This window comes from Tenrec ecaudatus, chromosome X (assembly GCF_050624435.1).
Source record: "Tenrec ecaudatus isolate mTenEca1 chromosome X, mTenEca1.hap1, whole genome shotgun sequence".
In the NCBI taxonomy this organism is placed as follows: Eukaryota; Metazoa; Chordata; class Mammalia; order Afrosoricida; family Tenrecidae; genus Tenrec; species Tenrec ecaudatus.
The window spans coordinates 99318617-99338798 of NC_134548.1; the positions used below are offsets into that span (position 1 = coordinate 99318617).

At 38.2% G+C, this 20182-nt stretch overlaps 1 pseudogene; it reads left to right on the forward strand.

Moving 5' to 3' along the window:
* The first annotated feature begins 17335 nt into the window (after positions 1-17335).
* LOC142434493 (putative ATP-dependent RNA helicase DDX5) lies at positions 17336-19857 on the forward strand (annotated as a pseudogene).
* The last annotated feature ends 325 nt before the right edge of the window (positions 19858-20182 follow it).

Below are 20182 nucleotides of genomic sequence, written 5' to 3' on the forward strand. Positions count from 1 at the left end.
ACTCTGTTACAGCGGAGGAATTGGCTAAAGTTATTTTGATCAGGAAGGTCCATTTGATGGTTCTTACAGTGTTTAAATCACGCCATTCCTTAAGACCCAAAGCCCATTTGTAGGCCGCTGGAGATCCCCTTGCAGAGGGGTCTCAGGGAGGAAACGAGCCAGACAGGGTGCGATGTAGCGACGATGAAAAATACAACTTTCTTCTACTGCCTAAATTCTTCCTCCCCACCCCCTCACTATTATGATCCCAATTCTACCTTGCAAGTCTGGCTAGACCAGAAGATGTACACTAGTACAGATAGGAATTGGAAACACAGGGAATCCAGGGTGGATAATCCCTTCAGGACCAGTGGTGTGAGTGGTGATACTGGGAGCATAAAGGAAGAGTGGGGTGGAAAGGGGGAACCAATTACAATGATCTACATGTGACCTCCTCCATGGGGGACGGACAACAGAAAAGTGGGTGCAGGAAGATGACACACAGGGCAGGATGTGACAAAATGATAATTTATAAATTATCAAGGGTTCATGAAGGAGGGGGAAGCGAGGAGGGAGGGGAAAAATGAGAAACTGATGTCAGGGGCTTAAGTGGAGAGCAAATGTTTTGAGAATGATGAGGGCAATGATTGTGCAAATGTGCTTTACACAATTGATGTATGTATGGATTGTGATGAGTTGTATGTATCTCTAATAAAACGATAAAAAAGGCTTCTGAGAAATTAGTATGCAACTTTTCAGACTTTGAAGATGTCTTGCTAATTCTTGTAATAGTCACAAAGGATTCAATAAAGAGGCCTTATTTCACAGGGGTTTAACACTTAGCTGCTAACTAAGATTGGTAGTTCAAACCTAGCAAACAGTGTGGCAGTTTGCACCTGAAAAGAGTCACTCTTGGAATCTAAGGGGCAGATCTACTTTGTCCTATGACTTTGCTGTGAGTACAAATCAACTTGATGGCAATCCAGCGGGTTCCCAGCCAAAATACTCCACAATTAGACACTATTTTGACTTTTATCAGAATATATTACTTTGCCTGTCCTTGATATTCATGAACCAACAATTCATAAACAAAATATGGCATCATTTTTATAAGTGTACAAATTGGAAGCTGAATACTTCAGTGAAAACTTTTACCGTCCATTCAAAATTTATGAAAAGCTCTTTAATCATTTGTTTAAACTCACAAAAATATCTTTTTTAAAATTTGGAAATTATACATCATTTTTTTGTTTGAAATTGTACTTCTATTATTTTTTTCTCCTCAGAAATGTATTCAATGGCATAGTGGCTAACATTGGTCTACTAACTACAAGGTCAGCAATTTGAACCCCCCCAGTTTTCCACTCCTGCTCAAAGTAGATCAGCAGGGTTTTCGACTCCACTAAATAGCTGCACACTCAGAAACCCACAGAGGCAGTTCTACTGTGTCCTATAGGGTGGCTATGAGTTGGCATAGACTTTATGGCAGTGACTTTGGTATTATACTATATTTTTATACTAGAATTTGTTTTATTCTTCATGTTATCATACACTTGAACAACATAAATATGAACATAGCATTCCAGGCTGTATATAACCCTTGATTATAATGATCTACGTTAAAAAAATTCTAGATCAGATTAATATGCAAAAATCACATATTTAAATATGAAATTATTTTTTAAATCTCAAGTATAGCTTTAGTAAATAATTATCAAATATGCAATATGAAATGTTTTTTCTGAATGTAGTTTTCTATAATATATTTGTATTCATATTACTCATTGACATAATGATACAATTTATCTTCAAATTTGGTTCTCTTTAGCTGTTTTTGTAAATAGAAACCCCAAAGAAATGTACTTAGCAAATGTGAGTATACAGGCCTTTTTTACAATAACAAATATCACCTTATTCTTTGACTTCCTTCAGAGTTATGTGCCAAAATTCAGTGTAATTTATGATCAGGAATTATTTTGAACCACCTGTCATCTAACAATTTTGTTGAAAGCAAAGAATTGGAGATGACTTATTTTCTCAAATATTATAGTCCCACTCTTTCTAAATGCTCCTTTCCTTTATATCTTAGTGTTGTATTTTAAAAATTTGCTTTATTTAGGTATACTTTATATATATACTGTATACACATATAAAGAAAATTATATATATAATTTTTCCTTTGAAAGTAAAGAACGTAATGTTTTTAAATAAATGTATAGGTTTATACAATTGTCATCATACTTCTAGTTTTAGAACATTTCCGTCACTCAATTTTTTTGCTTATGCACATTTGTCATCAATCACTATTCCTACTCCCAACCCCAAGAAACCACTGTTGTGCTTACTGTCCGTAGAGATTTATCTTCTCTGGACATTTCTAGTATTTTTGTGGCAGGCTTCTTTAACTGAACAAAAGACTTTTAAAGTGCATACATACTCTAACATTTCTTGAAGGTTGTACAACTTGGAAAACCATTATAAATCCGTTTCGGGATGGATAATCCACATGTTTTGGCTCTGAAAATAGGAGAAGGTGCAGGCTGATAGTGAAAGAGACCTAGCAAGTGATCAATTTTAGGGAAGACAAGGAATACATTTAGAAGTTGAGGTTCGAGAATAAATTCCTTTTAAATTGTTCATACCTGTGCACCACTAGGAGAGATTAAGTTTCTTATCCAGCTCAAACTCACTATCATTGAGTCAATTTTGATACATAGCAAACCCATAAGATGTGATAGAAGTGACTCTGTGGATTTCCAAGACTGTACATCTGACAGGAGTGGTTTCTGAAATGCTGACCTTGTGGCTAGCAGCCCCAAGCATAACCCACTACGCAAGCAGAGCCTCTCTTTCAGTTATTATTAGGGGTATGTATATGAAGAGTACATATAATCTAATTGGAAGACTAAGCCAAACCCAAACTCATTGCTATATATTTGATTCCAACTCATAGAACTCTTATAGGACAGAGTAGAACTGTTCCTTAGGATTAATGAGACTGTAAATATTTATGGGAGCAGAAAGTCTCATCTTTCTCCTGCAGAGAGAATGGTGGGTTTGAACCTCAGAACATGTGGTTAACAGCCCAATGCTTACCCTACTGCATCATCTAAACCATAATCTGAACCCACTGCCACTGAGTCAATGTCACTTTATAGTGACCCTAAATACAGTCTTGGAGACTCTAAATATTTACAGGAACTGATAGCTTCATTTATCGTCTATGGAGCAGTGACTGGATTTGAACCACTGATCTTTCACCTACTAGCCTAATATCTAACCCAAAGCACCATCAAGGTTCCCTTAGGCAAAGTTTAGAAGTAGCCGTGATGGCATAGTGGGTATGCCTTAGGTTGCTAACTGCAAAGTTAACAGATGAAACCACCAGCCACTCCACAGGAGAACTATGAAGGTTTCCATTCCAGTTAAGCATTACAGGCTCAGAAATCCCCAGGGGGCAGATTTACCCTGTCCTATCAGGGTCACCATGAGTTGAAATAGATGGAATGGTTGTAAGTGTTTGGTTTTTGAGGCTAAGTTATGTAGAAGGATCTAACCGTGCATATTTAAAATATAAGTCTTAGAAGGCATTTTGGTCACTTGGTCTCTATGCTTCTATTTCCTGATCTGTAAAAATAGCCCAATAACAATTATTTAACAGTTTTGTTGTGTAAACTGAACATCTGAAGGATTTTGGAGAAGATTGAGATTGCTATTAGGATTTGTCTGCTTAGATCCCAGACAGAAACTGATTATAAAGAGGTTTGGTCAAGTTATTTCATTTAGTCTCCCTCTGATTCTTGCATGGTGTATGAGATCTTCCAGGGACATTGTCTAGCAATAACAATAGGGTTCATATATTAATTTTTGGTGATTTATCTCAGTTTTTAGATAAATACTGGTATAAGGACTGTTGTAGTTACATAACATTTTATCAATTTGGTAGTCTTAAGAGCAAAGGAGTGGAGTTTAACTTGCCAATCAGGTCACAGCTTGGTGACATCATTTGGAGGCACTAAAGAGATAATAGCTCATTGGAGGTAGGACACATACTTGCTCCCTGGGAGACATTGAAGTTGACAAGACACATGGAGTTACACTAGTGCCCTGAACTGGAGAAGCCACGTGGAGACCCTTGCCAGTGCTGAGATGCTTACAACACAAGACTTCCTACCTATTGGCCTGTGAACTTCCTGCAGTCAGTGTCATTGCATGTATTTCATGAATCTTAAGAGTACTTTATAGATTGGTATCAGATAAATGGGCTAATATCGAACTTATGGACTTAATCTGGACTAGGTTGAGATGTTTTCTTAATGTCCAATTACTCTTTGTATAAAGCTCTTTCTAATACATATGTGAGTGCATATGACTTTGTTTCTCTAGTCAACCAGACTAACATATTATGGTACCAGGAGTGAGGTACTAGAGAAATAAATCATAAAGATGAAGAGTGGATGTTTATTTGACTTCTGCTTCAAGGTGGTGTTTCTTCTTGGGCTCACCAGAGGTCAGATATGACCTTGCAGTTTACCGTTTTTTTTCCTGAAAATAACATGGGAAATTAACGTTTGTATTATTTTGTTTGTTTCTAGTCTTTGGTTATTCCTGTGTGAAATTAAGAAAATGAACGTTGTTAATGTTTATTTTGGGCTCAGGGGTAGAAATCACCCCTTGAATTTCTCAGAAACAATGCTCCTTATGGAAAATGGACGACAGAAAGTCAAAATGGCTGACAGAAACCCTGGATCTGGCTTGATACTGTCAGAGGCCTAATCCTGTGTTTTTGTATCAATAGAATAGTTTAGACAAGGATTAAGATAAGCTAAACAAGAATTAAACGTAACTGTTTTAAGAGTTGAGATAAGTGCCTGATTCTACTTTGTTTATACTGATTTCTCCTGTTATTATTGTTGATACAATGATTGATAGAAATGATTATCAGAAGTATGAAAATAGAGAGCTTGTAAGTCCACTTGCCTTGAACTATTAAAATTTGAATCTTTATAATGAGTTAGAACAGGCCTGCAAATAAGGCTCTGAAAAGATAAGCCCCACTCAGTGCTTTGGAGTATTCACTGGCCTGTGATCTTTCTGCATTCACTGTCATCGGACTTATAAGCTTGATCTGGACTGGGCTGGGATGTGTCCTCAATATTCAGTTACTCTTCTATGTAAAGCTCTGTACTTATACATCTATCAGTGTCCATGAATTTGTTTCTCTAATCTACCCTAATATATTCTCTAAATTCAGAGTTCCTTTTTTCTTCAATCTGTCAATCTTACCCTTAGACAAAGATCTCTTAGAATGCAAATATCCTGAATACTCCAAAGCACTGGGTGGGGCTTATCCTTTCAGAGTCTTCTTTTGAGGCATGTCCTGAACCCATCTAAAGATCAAATTAATGACTCTAGATAAGTGAGTTTATGAGATCTCTGTTTTCATACATTTTCTAAATTCTGCTTCCTCACAGAACTTCCAAAGGGGCGACCTGGAGAGAATTTTTGTGGGTGTGTGTAAGTCCCTTGGTAGAGGATATCAAGCCTCAATAAAAATACCTATCTGTAGAATGTGTATACATCAGTGTTTGTCCCCAGATATGACAGTGATTAAGGTCTCCCTGGATACATAGATATCCCACTGTTATCTGTGTGGTTACATACTGAAGCATCAAAGTCTGCTATGTAAAATGCTGGTGTAGCCAAAACTCATAGCCATCATGTCTGTTCTGACTCAAAGACTCTATAGGAAGGACAGACTAGAACTTCCTCTGGGGGTTTCTAAGAGTGTACATCTTTTTAAAACAGTTTTATTGGCATTTAATCCATATATCACAACATTCAATATTTTAATCATACAAAGAAGAGCTGTAAAATCCATACCACAATCCATTTTAGAATATCTCCTTATTTTATTCATTGTTATTCATATAACTATTCTTTTATTTGTGGCAAAAATATACACAACTAAAATTCTAAAATTCTATAACTTTTACATGTATAATTCAGTCCCAATGATTATACTCTTCGTGTTGCTCAACTATTATTGAAATCTTTTTCCAAATTATTCCACCATCATTAACATACACTCAATGATCCCTAACCAACAACACTTTCTCCTTCACCCATGGTAATCACAGGGCAAGTTTGGTTTCTTTTTCTTTCTTTCTTTCTTTCTTTCTTTCTTTCTTTCTTTCTTTCTTTCTTTCTGTCTTTCTTTATTTCTTTCTTTTGTATTTTCTTGATATAATATTCACATAGTATACACTTCTATAGTTAAATCACTTTTTAAAAGAGTTGACATACATCATCACAATCAGTTTTAATGCTTCTGCCCCCTCCCACATTCATTGCTTGCTACCCAATTCCCCTTACCCTTCTAGCCCCACCTCCCATTCTGATAAACCATTGCACCAGTTATTGTCTCTATGCATCCACTCCTGAGCTTTGTAAACTGGGAAAACAAACAGAAAATAAAATGAAACTGAAATAAGAAATTAATAATATCAAGGTGATAAAAATAAAGGGTAAGAAATAAAAGACCACTAGAAATATTGAAAAAGCCAGAGAAGAAAGTTCTGTCATAGAAAAAGCAAGAAATATTTGAGCCAAGAGCAAATTCAGATTGTATTGAGGGAGATCAGCTGAACAAGTATCATACTATACCCTAGTTCAACCCACCATAATCAAGATTACAGTAATCTCTGATAGTAAAGCTGTGTGAGTCCCTCACCTGTGGCTAGAGGGGATCTGCAAAGAGTTGTACCATCAGTACCATAATTGATTTTAGGACATTTTTTTCTTTCCTGTATTCACATGATTAATACTCTATTTCCCCACAACCTCTGCTGCCATTCCCCCAAGAAACCATTAATCTAGTTATGGTCTCTATAGATTCACCCATCCTGTATATCACATACTGACAAAAGATAGAATAAAAAAAACAAAGACCCCCAAATGCCAGCAACAATAGCATGAAATAGAGAAGAAATTCAACCAAAGAGAAAACAAAAAACATTAAAATTAGAACAACATTAAAATAGGTCAAAAGGAAGATCAAATGATAAGCTGTTCAATGTCGACCTAACTGCATTTGCGACAGTCCACATTCCAAGGCTACTCACTTGCCTGGTCCATGGTGAGGGGAGTTCACTGGAGGCTCATCTACATGTATTTCTCTCTCTTTTTTAAACCTGAAATAACTTTCTAATGGGTCAAAACTCACTCCCTGCCATTGAATCAATGTCAACTCATAGAGACCCTATATGACAGGGCAACTGTTCATGGCAGTAGAAAATCCTGTATTTCTCTGGACAGGCTCATGGTTTTGAACTGCATACGACGAGGATTGCAGCCACTGCAGAACCACTAGGCATGAGGGCTCAAAATGGGTTAAATGGTACATGATATAAGCCTCCACTGAATTTTTTCTGACCATTAACCAGTGATGTGAGCAGTCTTGCCTTCGGACATTGTATTAGAAAATGGATTACCTCCACTCCCACCAGCCAGTCCAGGGAGGGGCATTCTTCCTTGGAAGCTTGTTTATCTCAGTGTGTCCTTGATGGAGATCACTCTACTGGAGGTTTAATAGTCATGATTCATGGCTTGACTGCCTTGGTTAGAAGGCCCTGGATCAATCTTTTTGGCTCTTCTGGCTAACATAATATATGTGTCCCAGTCATAGTCCTATTCCTGCTTTTTTAGTCCCATTTATAGATGTGATGTATTGATCCACCAGCAATCACGATTTTGTGACAGTTTCCTTTATTCCCTGTGTCTTATTTTAGTGGCTCTATGCCTATGGATCTTTGGATACCATTATGACCTTGTGCCAATGGTCTCCCTAATCTGGATTGTGTGTATTTGTCTTTGTCCTGTCTTTGCCCTTGTTAAGACTTAATAAATGTTCTCTTCAAATTACATATGAGTTTGGGTCTCTTTTGTACCCTAAAACACTCCCACAGAGAGCAGAGTATAGCTGCCTCACTTTGTTTCCTAGGGTATAATCTTTATTGGACCTGATTGCTAGATCATTTCCCCCTGCAGAGTCCCTGAGGTTTTCACCAATGATTAACAGCTGAGAACTGAACCATCACACCACCAGGGCTTCTTAAATAAGCATAGAACACTCCATTTCAATGCTATAGAATTGAACTTCATTTATCTGCTAGTACTTCAAATTATAGTTTTCAAAATATACATGCAATGAACAATTTCAGAAAGTTGTGATTAGGTTATGAAATCGTGACATCATTTCTTTACAGATATTTATTTGTTCCGGGAAATTCAGTTACTTCTTTTTATGCTTTTCCTGTGTAAGTGGTTTAAACAATACAAGTCTATGAGCAGAATAATAAAGGTAAGGTTGTGGTGTCTTTGTTTTCAATAACTCTCTTTAAATATTTCAAGAGGAAAAGATATTAGAGAAATGGTGGCACTTGATCTAGGGTAAATCTCGTGGGTTAGGGTGAATAGCAATTCTAAAGGACTTAGATAAAAGTGCTCTGGTGATGAGAAGTAAACAGCTCCTTGCGAAAGAATGTAATTATTTCAACCCAAACCATTCTGTGCACATGAGGGCTGTGGTTTTTAGTGTTTTCGCTTTGTTTTGTTTGTTGTTTTTAGCAAAATCCCAAAGTAAACCGCTTCATTGCCATCAAGTTGAATTTGACTTATAGTGATCTTATATAGGTTTTCCAAGGCTATACTTTTTTTTTTCTTTTTTTTTCTGACAGTAGCTACAACAGACACAGGTGGCGCCATTCTGCCTGGGAGTCGGGTCCAGTGGCTGGGAAAACGGAGGCGGCAGGTTACGGGCCTAGCCCAAAGCCAGCCTGGGGCCAGCCACCGAGCCAGAGTCCTGCTGAAGCCAACAGGGTGGATGCCGGCGCCCCCAGCCATCCTGCTGGCCAGAGTCCCCAGCATACCGCTGAGCCCCCAGAAGGCTTTGGGATTCGAAATCCTCCCTGCCTCCCGGCAGCAGCGTCCCAGCCCCCTCCCCAAATGCAGCCTGGGCAGGCAGGCGAGTTCCTGGGAAGGCAGGCACTGAGAGGCACGCCCAGCCCCGCACACTGCCAGGAAATGGCACAAAGACAGACAACACGCTGTGAGTGTCCCCAGGGGCCTCCAAGGTGTGGGGTGGGCGCGGCACATGGATTGGCTCACCTAGGCCAGGTGAATTCAACTCAACCATTCTCCCGACGATGATGAGGTGAAAGGAGCCCAGAGGGGCCCGCAACCCATGAGGCCAGCATGGGAGGGCCCATTCCTGGGGCCGGCTTACCTCATAGCTCCCTGTCACACAGCACCGCTCCTGGTAGACCTCTCCCGGGACAGGTGTGCCTCGGTCGGTCCTTGGCTCCACGCGAGCAACAGCTCACGCCCAGCCCAAGGCTATACGTTTTTACAGGAACTTTTGACCTCATCTCTTTCCATAAAGCATTTAGTGGTTTTAAACAACTGCTTTGTGATAAGAGTCCTGATGGCAGAGTGGTTTACTCTTTGGTAGCAAATTTGTTTTGCATTTTAAGTTTAGAAAACTTGAGTATGCATACAAGACATATGTCATCCAGTCTCATCTAGTCTATAAGGAGCCCTGGGGGCACTATCAGTGAGCTTTGGACTGCTAACCACAATGTTAAATTCATTCATTGCCATAGAGTTGATTCCATTGCCATAGCGATCCTATATGGCATGCTTCTAAGACTAGTACTGTTTAAGGTCATAGAAAGCCTACTCTTTTTTCCTGAAGAGTATGGTCCTTTTGAACTGCTGACCTTGCAGTTAGCAGCTGGATGTATAGCCATTGCACCAACAGGTCTCCTACATCGAAACCTTCTGTATTGGTAATCTTTAATGCACTCCTCGAAGATGAGTATATTTATTTAGTACACACTGCAGTATAGAATTATAAATGTTTAATGAATAAGACTCAAAATATTGTTTCAGCTTATGTGTGTTCCTCTTCACATCTAGCCTGTGACAGATGTATCTATATCTTTGTGCTTGTCTTCCTGTCCAACTAAAGGGCTTTCTTAAGGAAAAGAAAGAATTTTTTTCCATTTTGCGTCTCCAAAGTTCAGTCTCATTCATAGTGCTGGGGAAGCGTTCCAAAAATGTTTTCTGGATAAATAATGAGTACATGATATGCTATAGGCTGAAGAATCCTCTATCCTTGAAAGAATACTTATTTTCTGTGCTAAGCATGGGAATTTAACCATAAACTATATTTTGGTATCTCACACTATATTCTTGGATTTGATGTTTAACATAAATATTAAAGTAATAATAAGAAAGAGCAATTATAACACATGGTATAGAAAGAATAGTATCCATGAACTATAAACCTTCCCCTACTTCACACAAGTAATACTATTAATGTTCTTTGTGTATCCTTTCAGACATTTTTGCATTACTGTTGAACATTTTATGTATAGATAATTATGTCATGTATGTATGTTCTGATTTCCTAATTAGGTATTGAACTCATTAAGCTCAGAGATTGCATAACATGTTTTCCTCCCTTCACAAGTTTGTAACCCTGTGCTGGACACATTGCGAGTGTTAGATAAAAATAGCTGCAGCTGTGACCATTTTGTTGACTCTATAAAAGAAAACAAAACGCATGTACATCTTTTCTTTCAAATGCATGTTTCTATTTCTCTGTACGTATATATTTGAAAGTCATGCAGATTTATCCACCAAACCAGGCCGATGACTCAGTAAGCATGTAGCAAAGGAGCTTGGTGGAACTGCGGTGAAAGCACTCGACTGCTAACTCACACGCTGCACGAAGTGACAAAGGTGGACTAGACTGCTCCTGTCAACATTTTCAACCTTGGAAACCCTATGGGGCAGTCCTACTTTGTCCTATAGGGTCAATATGAGGCTGAACCAATTTGAGAGCAATGGGTTTGATTTAGGGGCTACATTGGAATCAATATGTAATAGCAGTGAGTGAGCACTGTGGCAGAGGCCTGATTAGGATGAGTCAGTTTTTAAACATGCACTATTGCTTTAGTTATCTGGTGCTGCTATAAAAGAAATTCCACAGATGGATGGCTTTAGTGAACAGAAACTTGTTTTCTCAGCCTTACGGAGGCTAGAGGGAGCCCTGGTGGTATAATAGTTCCATATTGGGCTGTAAAACGCAAGGTCGGCAGTTTGAAATCACCAGCCCTCCGCTGGAGAAAGACGGGGATTTCTGCTCCTGTAAAAGTTACCATCTTAGACACTCAAAGAGGGCAATTCTACTCTGTCCTATAGGTTGCTATGAGTTATCAATGACTTGACGGCAATGAGTTAGGTTTTGGTTTTTGTAAGGAGGCTAGAAGTTCAATTTCAGGGTGCTAGCTCCAGGGGAATGCTTTTGGTCAGCTCTGGAAGATATTTTTCTGTTCAGCATCTACTTCCTTGGAAAGCTACATATGCGTTGACATGCTTCTCTCTCATTTCTGCTTCTCTGATTTGCTTGCTTAGCCTATTTTATAGCTGAAAGAAATTTATTAAAGACAGTAATTCTAACAAAGTTAATCTTTTGCAGAACCAAATTATAACAACAGGCAAAGAGTTTAAGATTCACAGCACTTATGTAGAGGGTCACAATTCAATCCATAACATGTAGAGAGCCATTCAATCATTTAACTCTTGTACTGAGTATTTAGTTTTGTGCTGTGGGACATATAGAAGCATGTGCACCTAATGAAGGAAGTATTGATTTTAGTTATTTTTAAAATCATTCTTCTGGGGGGCTCTAAGAAATATCATAACATTCCATTGTTCAATCATATCAAGCAGTGTTGTAAAATTGCTACCACCATCAATTGCAAAACATTTTCTTTATTCTTGAACTCCTTGATATCAGCTCACCTATATCCCCCCTCCCCCACCATAGCCCCAGGAACCCTTATTCCTTTTTTATCCTATAATACTCCCCCCCCATATCTAACACAATCCAATGTATACATTCACATACAATTCTGCTGTTCTGTCCCTCTGAGTGGGGTTATACAGTCATCAATGCTAACAGCTCTTCATAACCCCCTTCTCCCTGACCCCTTTCTCTTCCCGTATACTCAGGGACCCATTACTCCTGTTACTGTTTCTGATGAGTAAACTATCTTGACTTTCATGTAGTGAAATAATGTATTATGCCCCTATACCTGATATTTGTTTGAAATGATAGTATAGTTTGAGTTAAAAATAGGATTGTTAGATTGTTTGATGTGTATGTGCAGTGAATAAACTGAGCATTCGAAAATGTCAAAGAGCATTAAGTAATTATTGATCATGATACATTGCAATCCATTTTCCCTTCCTCTCCACAGCTTCCCCCTATCATCCTGGTATCTATACGCCCATTCCTGTTCCTGGAGTCCATGTGTTGTGAGCTCTTATCTCTTATCTCTGCAAAGATGAAACACACAGTATTCCTCTGGTTCCTTTAGGCTTCCACACCCCCCACTATCATACCCCCAGTTATGCCTTTCACTGTGGGCTAGACTGGAGCGTGTACCCAGGTACAGATAAGAGACAAAAGCTCATGACGCTTGAAATCCCGGAATAGGAGTGGGAATAGCAATACCATGTATGACATTCTTGATTTCATCTCATCAAGTTGTCTGTTTTTAGTGTTCAAGTGGATCTTACACCAAGAAAATTTGAAGAAAGTAATGAGTTTGAGAAATACTATAGAGGAAAAATTAGAAAAGATTTAGCAACTGATTCGATTTAGATATATGTTATAGTATAACAAACTAAATGCTTGAGCTTTCAAATCTAGGTTTTGCAGGAATTAATTTGATAAACTTTCTAGAAATCTATCCCAAAGCACACATAAACATTGCATGTTCTTCCCTTTGTAATTATGACAGCAAAAGTATTGTTGGTAATTAAGTTTCTAGTACTTAAGCACTCACTAAATAATATTACTCTATCTTCCCAGTGTCATTCTATTACTCATACCAATATATTAGAGGTTTTAAATATCAACAAGAATAACTCACTGACATGGAGTCAATGACCGCTCAAAGCTGCCCTACAGTACTGGATAGAACTGCCCTTCTGAGCTTCTAAGACTGTAATTCTTTATAGAAGTAGAAAGGTCGGTCTTTCTCCTTTGCAGTGGCTGGTGGTTTCAAACTACTGACCTTGCAGATTGCAACACAGCACAAAACTATGATGGCATCTGGGATCCATATCAATTATAATAGATGCCTATACTATAAATGCACCTTGGAAGCAAAGATGGCAAGACTTGTCTCATGTATTTTGTACATGTCAGGGTAAACCAATTTCTGGAAAAGGACATCAGACTTAGTAAAATAGAGTGTCAGTGAAAAAGAGGAAGATTCTCAATGATATGGACTGACACAGAGGTTACAGCGATAGCCTCAAACACAAGAACCATTTTCAGTCTGGAGCCGCCCTGGACAGCGTTTCCTTCTGTTGTATGTAGAGTCAAGGTGAGTCAGAATTGACGCAACGGCACCTAGCAACAACATATTATTATTATTATTCTTGGCTAATGCTTATCTCTATACCAGATTCGCCTAAAATGCTCAAAAGCTTGCCATATGCACCTCAACATGTAGGATCAAACATCTACCTGCCAAGGGTTCTTATCTCTGGACCCCAGGCATTGAAATCCATATTAATTACTGCACTAGATAAACCAGCCAAAACACTTCAGCACAGGAGAAAATTACTTATAACAATACACTTCTGGATTACATTATGTTCTCCTGAGAAGTCCTTTCCTGATATATAGGGAGACTTTATGTCTTCTTATTAAAGAATATCTTGTAGGTCCCATAAATTTTCCCATGAAAATTTGAAGACCCATGAAATTGTAAGACATGTAGCCACAGAAAAATTACAAGAATTCTGTCACTTCCTGAGACTGACAGGATGTAATACAGAGTCAGACTATAGAATACTCTCATTTTAAGTACTTAGTTACTTCTGTTGTGTGAAAAGAGCTAAAATGATCTGGATAATAATTATTGACTGGCCTATCCTTCCATACTAAGAATCTCCATGAATGTTTCCCCCTAAGAACATTTTTCCCTTCACTGAAAGCCTGACAGGTTTCTACTCTGAAAATCCTCAGTATAAAAGTGACTCTCTATGCACATTTGTACTGTAGAGACATTGAAATCTCAGCTTCTAAGGAAAGATCTATTCTAACGTCCTCCATAAAATGGAATAATTCCTTGTCATAAAATAAGCTCATCATAGAAGTTCTGGACAATTTAGAGAACATATGCTGTTACTACTGTTATTAAACTGTGTTCACACATGGGGAAACACAAGAAAATTATATAGAATAAAACATTCAGTTGTCTTGATTGGCCCTGGCCCAGCCCAACAGTAGGGATTGTAACATTTATCCTTTCTAATCACCTTGGCACCCCAAGCTAAACCCACTGTCATTAAGTTGATTCCAACTCATAGTGTCATCTTACTAGGTCACAGTGAATAAGATATTCTTTAGTTTGAGTTGATAGTACTCAATAGAAAATATGTTTTGACGGATTCTATTTCTAATGAAAATGTTTGGTTGAAGTTGTATGCTATTTGTCCGGAGATTTCCTATCAGAACATTCTTTTATTTTAATCAAAGTTGCTAAAATCTTGGTTTGGGGTTGCTACTTCCAAACTGATTTTTTTCAAAGACAACATTTGAAGCCAGAAACCTAGAAATAAATACCGATTAATACTAAAATTTAAAGTCCTTTCCTTATATCAAGTACCTCAATAGATTCAATTAATATGAATTATTTTCCTCCATGCAATTATTCACAATTTGACTGGAAGAACGAAATAAGCAACTCCTATATTAAATATTTTAAATGTGCTGAACCTCACAGTAAGTAGAAAAGAATGTGTGAAGACAGGGCCTGGGAAAACCCAAAGCCCATTTGCATCAAGCAAATGGAGATTAAGAGAAGGGAATTGTAGCAGGCCAGGGATTGAACAAAGTTGTCAGATGCCGTTGAGTTGGTTCTGACTCATAGCAATCCTATGCACAACAGAATAAAACCCTTCCTGGTTTGCACAATCCTGACAATTGTTCTAATGTCGGAGTCCATTGTTGCAACCAGTGTCGATCCATCTCATTAAGGATCCTCCTATTTTTGCTGACCCAATATTTTATCAAGCATAGTGTCATATTTTCAGCAACTGAGTCCTCCTGATAAGGTATCTCTTCTTACACAAACTTAATTCATGAATAAGCACCGTGGCAGAACCAAGCTAAATCTACAGTTGTCATGTTACCTATGACTCACAGTTTCTGAGTCAGCACAACTTCACAGGATATTTTCAGAATTATACTGCCTCATCTTTTCCTTTGGAGCAGCTTGTGGGTTTGAACCGCCACTTTTTCAGTTAGCAGCCCACCACTTAACCCATTTTGGCACTAGGGTTACTAAATACCATAAAAATCTCCCAAACATTTATTTCAAAAATTGGTACATATTAATTTGCTTGGTTTAGTCAATTATTACCTAGATATAATTTGATAAGTCAATTTCTCTATCTGAAAAGTGTTGGGTTCAAATGACCATTTGAATCCTTTCATTTCCTAGAATAAATGAACTTTATGTGAATACCCTAATTCTGTCATATTTGAAAAATCAGAAATTGAATATAATCAAATAAAACTGTTACAGTGATAATTTATCAAAAAAGGATAAATGTGCTTGGATTTCTAAACTTCAACTCTATTAGTGTTTTGCTAAGAATATACACCCGTGCATTTGTTAGGTAAAGCTTATGCATGAATTTTAATTTTTATAAAAGTACAACTACGCAGGAGAAAGATGGAGCTTTACATTTCCATAAAGAGTTCTAATATCAGAAACTCACGTGGGCAGTTTTATTGTTTATCCTGTATGATAGGGTCACTCTGAGTCAGCAGTGAATTGAGTTAGACTACGGTCGATTTAAGCCACTGAAATATAACATAATTCTCTTTGCTTAGAAATCTTCAAAATCAGATAATGTTTTCTATGTATTTTTATTCTCTTGAAAGAGGGATGCTTGTTTAGTGTACACTAAATGATTATTGCTTAGTGGCTAATAATACAATTGTCTATTTGGGAAATTTTCATCTTGAATTCCCTCATAATTAACCAGAATTTTAATAGAATATCTTAGGTATGTACTTTGCAATAATTCATTTTATTGCTTGTTCTATCAGAAAAACATACCTTTTCTGCAGAGAATCATAATAAATTTAAGTTAATAACATTATTTACTGAATGCCCACTACAATTCTTGACAACATCTGAGTATATTCTTTATGGATAGAAGTTAGGGAAGATGAATTAGAGTCTGTAGAGAATTATTTAATCTAAAGAGACTAGCCAACAATCTAGAGTGTGTTACTCTGGGTGGACAAGAGAAACAAATTTATGGACACTCATATATGTGTAAGAGAGAACATTATATCAAAGAGTAATTGTATATTGAGAAAACACCCCAGATCAGTCCAGATCAAGTCCATACATCCAATATTAGCCCATATGTCCAATACTAGTCCATAATTCTTTAGACTCAGGCAGCACATGCAATAATGTTCAACGCAGGAAGATCACAGGCCAGGAGGTGGAAAGTCTTGTGACTCAAGTAGCAGTGGAAGCATCTCCACCTTGACATGGCCTCCACGTAGCTCCTCAAGCTCCAGGGCCATGGTTCCATTTGCGTTGGTCCATGTGTCTTGTCAACAGGAATGTTTTGCAGGGAGAGAGTGTGTCCCGCCTTCAGTGAGCTATTTTATCTCCATCACACCTCCAAATTAGGTCATCAAGCTGCAATCTGATTGACAGGCTAGACTCCACCCCTTCCTCAAGTTGACAGTAGATCATGTAACCTCCACATAGAGATAAAATGGATATGATTACCTCGATCCCCTGTCGGCTGAATAACAATAATCTTACTAATAATAGGAGTTATAAGTTATTGATCATTTTCTATGTGACAGGAAATCTATGTCACATATTAGCTCATTTATTGCACACAAATATATAAGATAGATACTATTGTTATCTCCACTAACTAAAGATCAAAATTATTTTGGATACATTCAAATAAGTTGCTTTACATATTTACTTCTGTATGGCCCTCAAATCAGTTTTGGTTTATTTTTTCATATATACAAGTGTGTGTTATAAAACCCAACCCTGGCCTCATTCATTTCCACTGGTTTCTGGTTGCATAGCTCTAGTTCCTATCATTGCCAGCTGTCTTCCACCACCACTCCTGCAAGGCTTTGCAGTCCCCAGCGCTAGTGACTCTTCCCACCAGATTCTCTTTGCTTCACTCCTCACTAACCGCAACCATTGATGTCATGTTGGGTTATTCCAGTTACCGAGACCACGGCCGGGATTGAGGGTTTGGGAGGCCTCATTCTGCAGGAAGTAGAGCAGGGTCTCTGTCTGGAAAGACATTTGGAAATTCTTGGGGAAAACTAGTTAAAAATAAGTGGAATCTCTATGAACTATGCACATTTGAGAAGAATATTTTAAAAGAACATCCTGATTTGGCTAGGTATACAAGACAAGTTGTGGAGACATAGAGAAGAAGCAAGGAAGTTACAGCACAGAACACAACTGCCTGAAGCCAGTTTGGAATTTTAATGAAGCACACTTCCCTGAAAAGGTCATGAATGTGCTTGCAAGACGGAACTTCACAGAATTTACTGCTATTCAAGTTCAGGTCTGGTCAGTTTTCTAAGTGGATTGCATGTGATCAGAGTAGCTCAGAGGGGATCTTGGAAAACATTGTCTTACTTGCTGCCTGTCTTTGTCCATATTAATCATCAGACATTCCTAGAGTGAGGTGATGAAGTTCCCAAGGGACCAAAGTTCTGTGATTTTTAGAGAGGTGTGGAAATTCATATTGCAATGCCTGGAAGGCTTTTTAGAGTGTGAGGAAACCAATCTGAGAACAATCTACCTTGCCCTTAATGAGGCTGATAGAATACTTGATATGGGCTTTGAGCCCCAAATAATGAAGATTGTAGACCAGATCAGAATCAAAGGTCAAACCTTCATGTGGAGTGCAACATGGCCAAAAGAAGTAAGACAACTTGCTGAAGATTTCGTGAAAGATTACATTCCTATAAACATTGGTGACCTGGAACTGAATTCAAACCATGACACCCCTCACATTGAAGATGTGTGTCACGATGTAGAGAAGGATGAACAACTAATTCCTTTAATAGAAGAGATCATGTATGAGAAAGGGAATAAAACCATTGTTTTTGTGAAACCAAAAGAAGATGTGATGAATTTACGGGAGAAATGGGTGGCGTGTTATGAGTATCCATGGTGACAATTGTCAACAGAAGGGAGACAGGGTTCTAAGTGATTTCAAACATGGGCAAAACTCCTATTCTGATTGCTACAGATGTGACCGCCAGAAGGCTATACGTCGTAGATGTGAAATTTTCATCAATTATGACTACCCTAACTTCTCAGAGGATTGTATTTATCGAATTGGAAGAACTGCTCACAGTACCAGAATGAGTACAGTGTTAAACTTTTCTTTACATCCAATAGCATAAAGCAAGTGATCAACCTTATCTCTGTGCTTTGTAAAGCCAATCAGACAATTAATCCCAAGTTGCTTAAGCTGATCTAAGACAGAGGTTCAGATCGTTTCAGGGGTAGAGGAAGCATGAAGAATGTTCATCAGGACAGTTACTATGAGGCCAAAGGGGGGGATTCGATACATTTAAAGACAGGGAAATCAAAGACCGAGGTCACTCCAGTCTGCTTATGAGACATTTTGTGACTACAAACCCGAAATAGTGTTTACACTGCTGCAAATTACATGAATGGGAGCTTTGAAAATTCTTTTGTGTCTGTTGGCATACAGACCAGTTTTTTTATTAAATACTTTTATTGGTGGATCTTACAACTCTTATCACAATCCATACATTCATCCATTGTGTCAAGCACATTTGCACATATGCTGCCATCATCATTTTCTTTCTACTTGAGCCCTTGCTATCATCTCCTCATTCCCCCTCCCTCCATCATGTACCCTTGATAAGTTATAGATTATTATTTTCATATCTTACATTATCCTCTGTCACCCTTCAACCCCTTTTTTGTTCATCCCCCTGGAAGGGGGATTCTATGTTGGTCCTTGTGATCATTTCCTCCGTTCTCCCCCCACCTTCTCCTAATCTTCCTGGTATCTCTATTCTCATTGTTGACCCTGAGGGGTTTATCTACCTTGGATTCCCTGTGTTGTGGGCTCTTATCTGTAGCAGTGTGCATATTCTGGTCTAATCCAATTTGTAAGGTAGAACTGAGGTGATGATAGTGAGGGGGAGGAAGCATTAAAGAACTAGAGGAATGTTGTGTGTTTCGTCGCTGCTATACTGCACCCTGACTGGCTCATCTCTTTCTTGTGACCCTTCTATGAGGGGATGTCCAATTGTCTACACCCCCACCCTCTACCCATTCACATTGGGTATGATTTTGTTCTGGATCTTAGATACTGATGCCTGATCCAATCAAAACCTCATGATCATATGGGCAGCTGTGCTTCTTCCTTGTGGGCTTTGTTCCTTCTCAACTAGATGACCCCTTGTTTATCTTCAAGCTTTTAAGACCCCAGACACTATATCTTTTGATAGCCGGGCACTACGTTTGCTTATGCAACCATTTTGTACAGACCAGTTTTAGAACTGGAAATCCAGCAGGGACTTACCAGAATGGTTATGATAGCACTCAGCAAAATGGAACTAATGTTCCTAATATGCACAATGATATTAACCGATAGATGACATATGCATATCCTGCTACTGCAGCTGTACCTATGATTGGTTATCCAATGCCAACAGGATATTCTCAATAAAATCTTATAAGCATATGCAAATGTCTGTTTTTCACATTTGCTCTTTATACTGTGTGTTATCAGACACTATTGTTAATTAAGAAACATGGGGAAAACATAAATGACTAGAGCAATTAGGTAATGGGCATGTGCTCAAATGTAAAGTGTTAGCTGCTATACCAGTAGCATCATGTCTCAGATCTGTTAAAATATGTCACCAGCATTAAGTATTTCCCTCTAAGAATTGCTGTTACAGAGTTATTTGTAATAGCCACCTGAGCATGGACCAAGTAGAGAACAATAAATAACATATTCTTCAACTGTTGCTTCCAAGAATTAGCTTCAT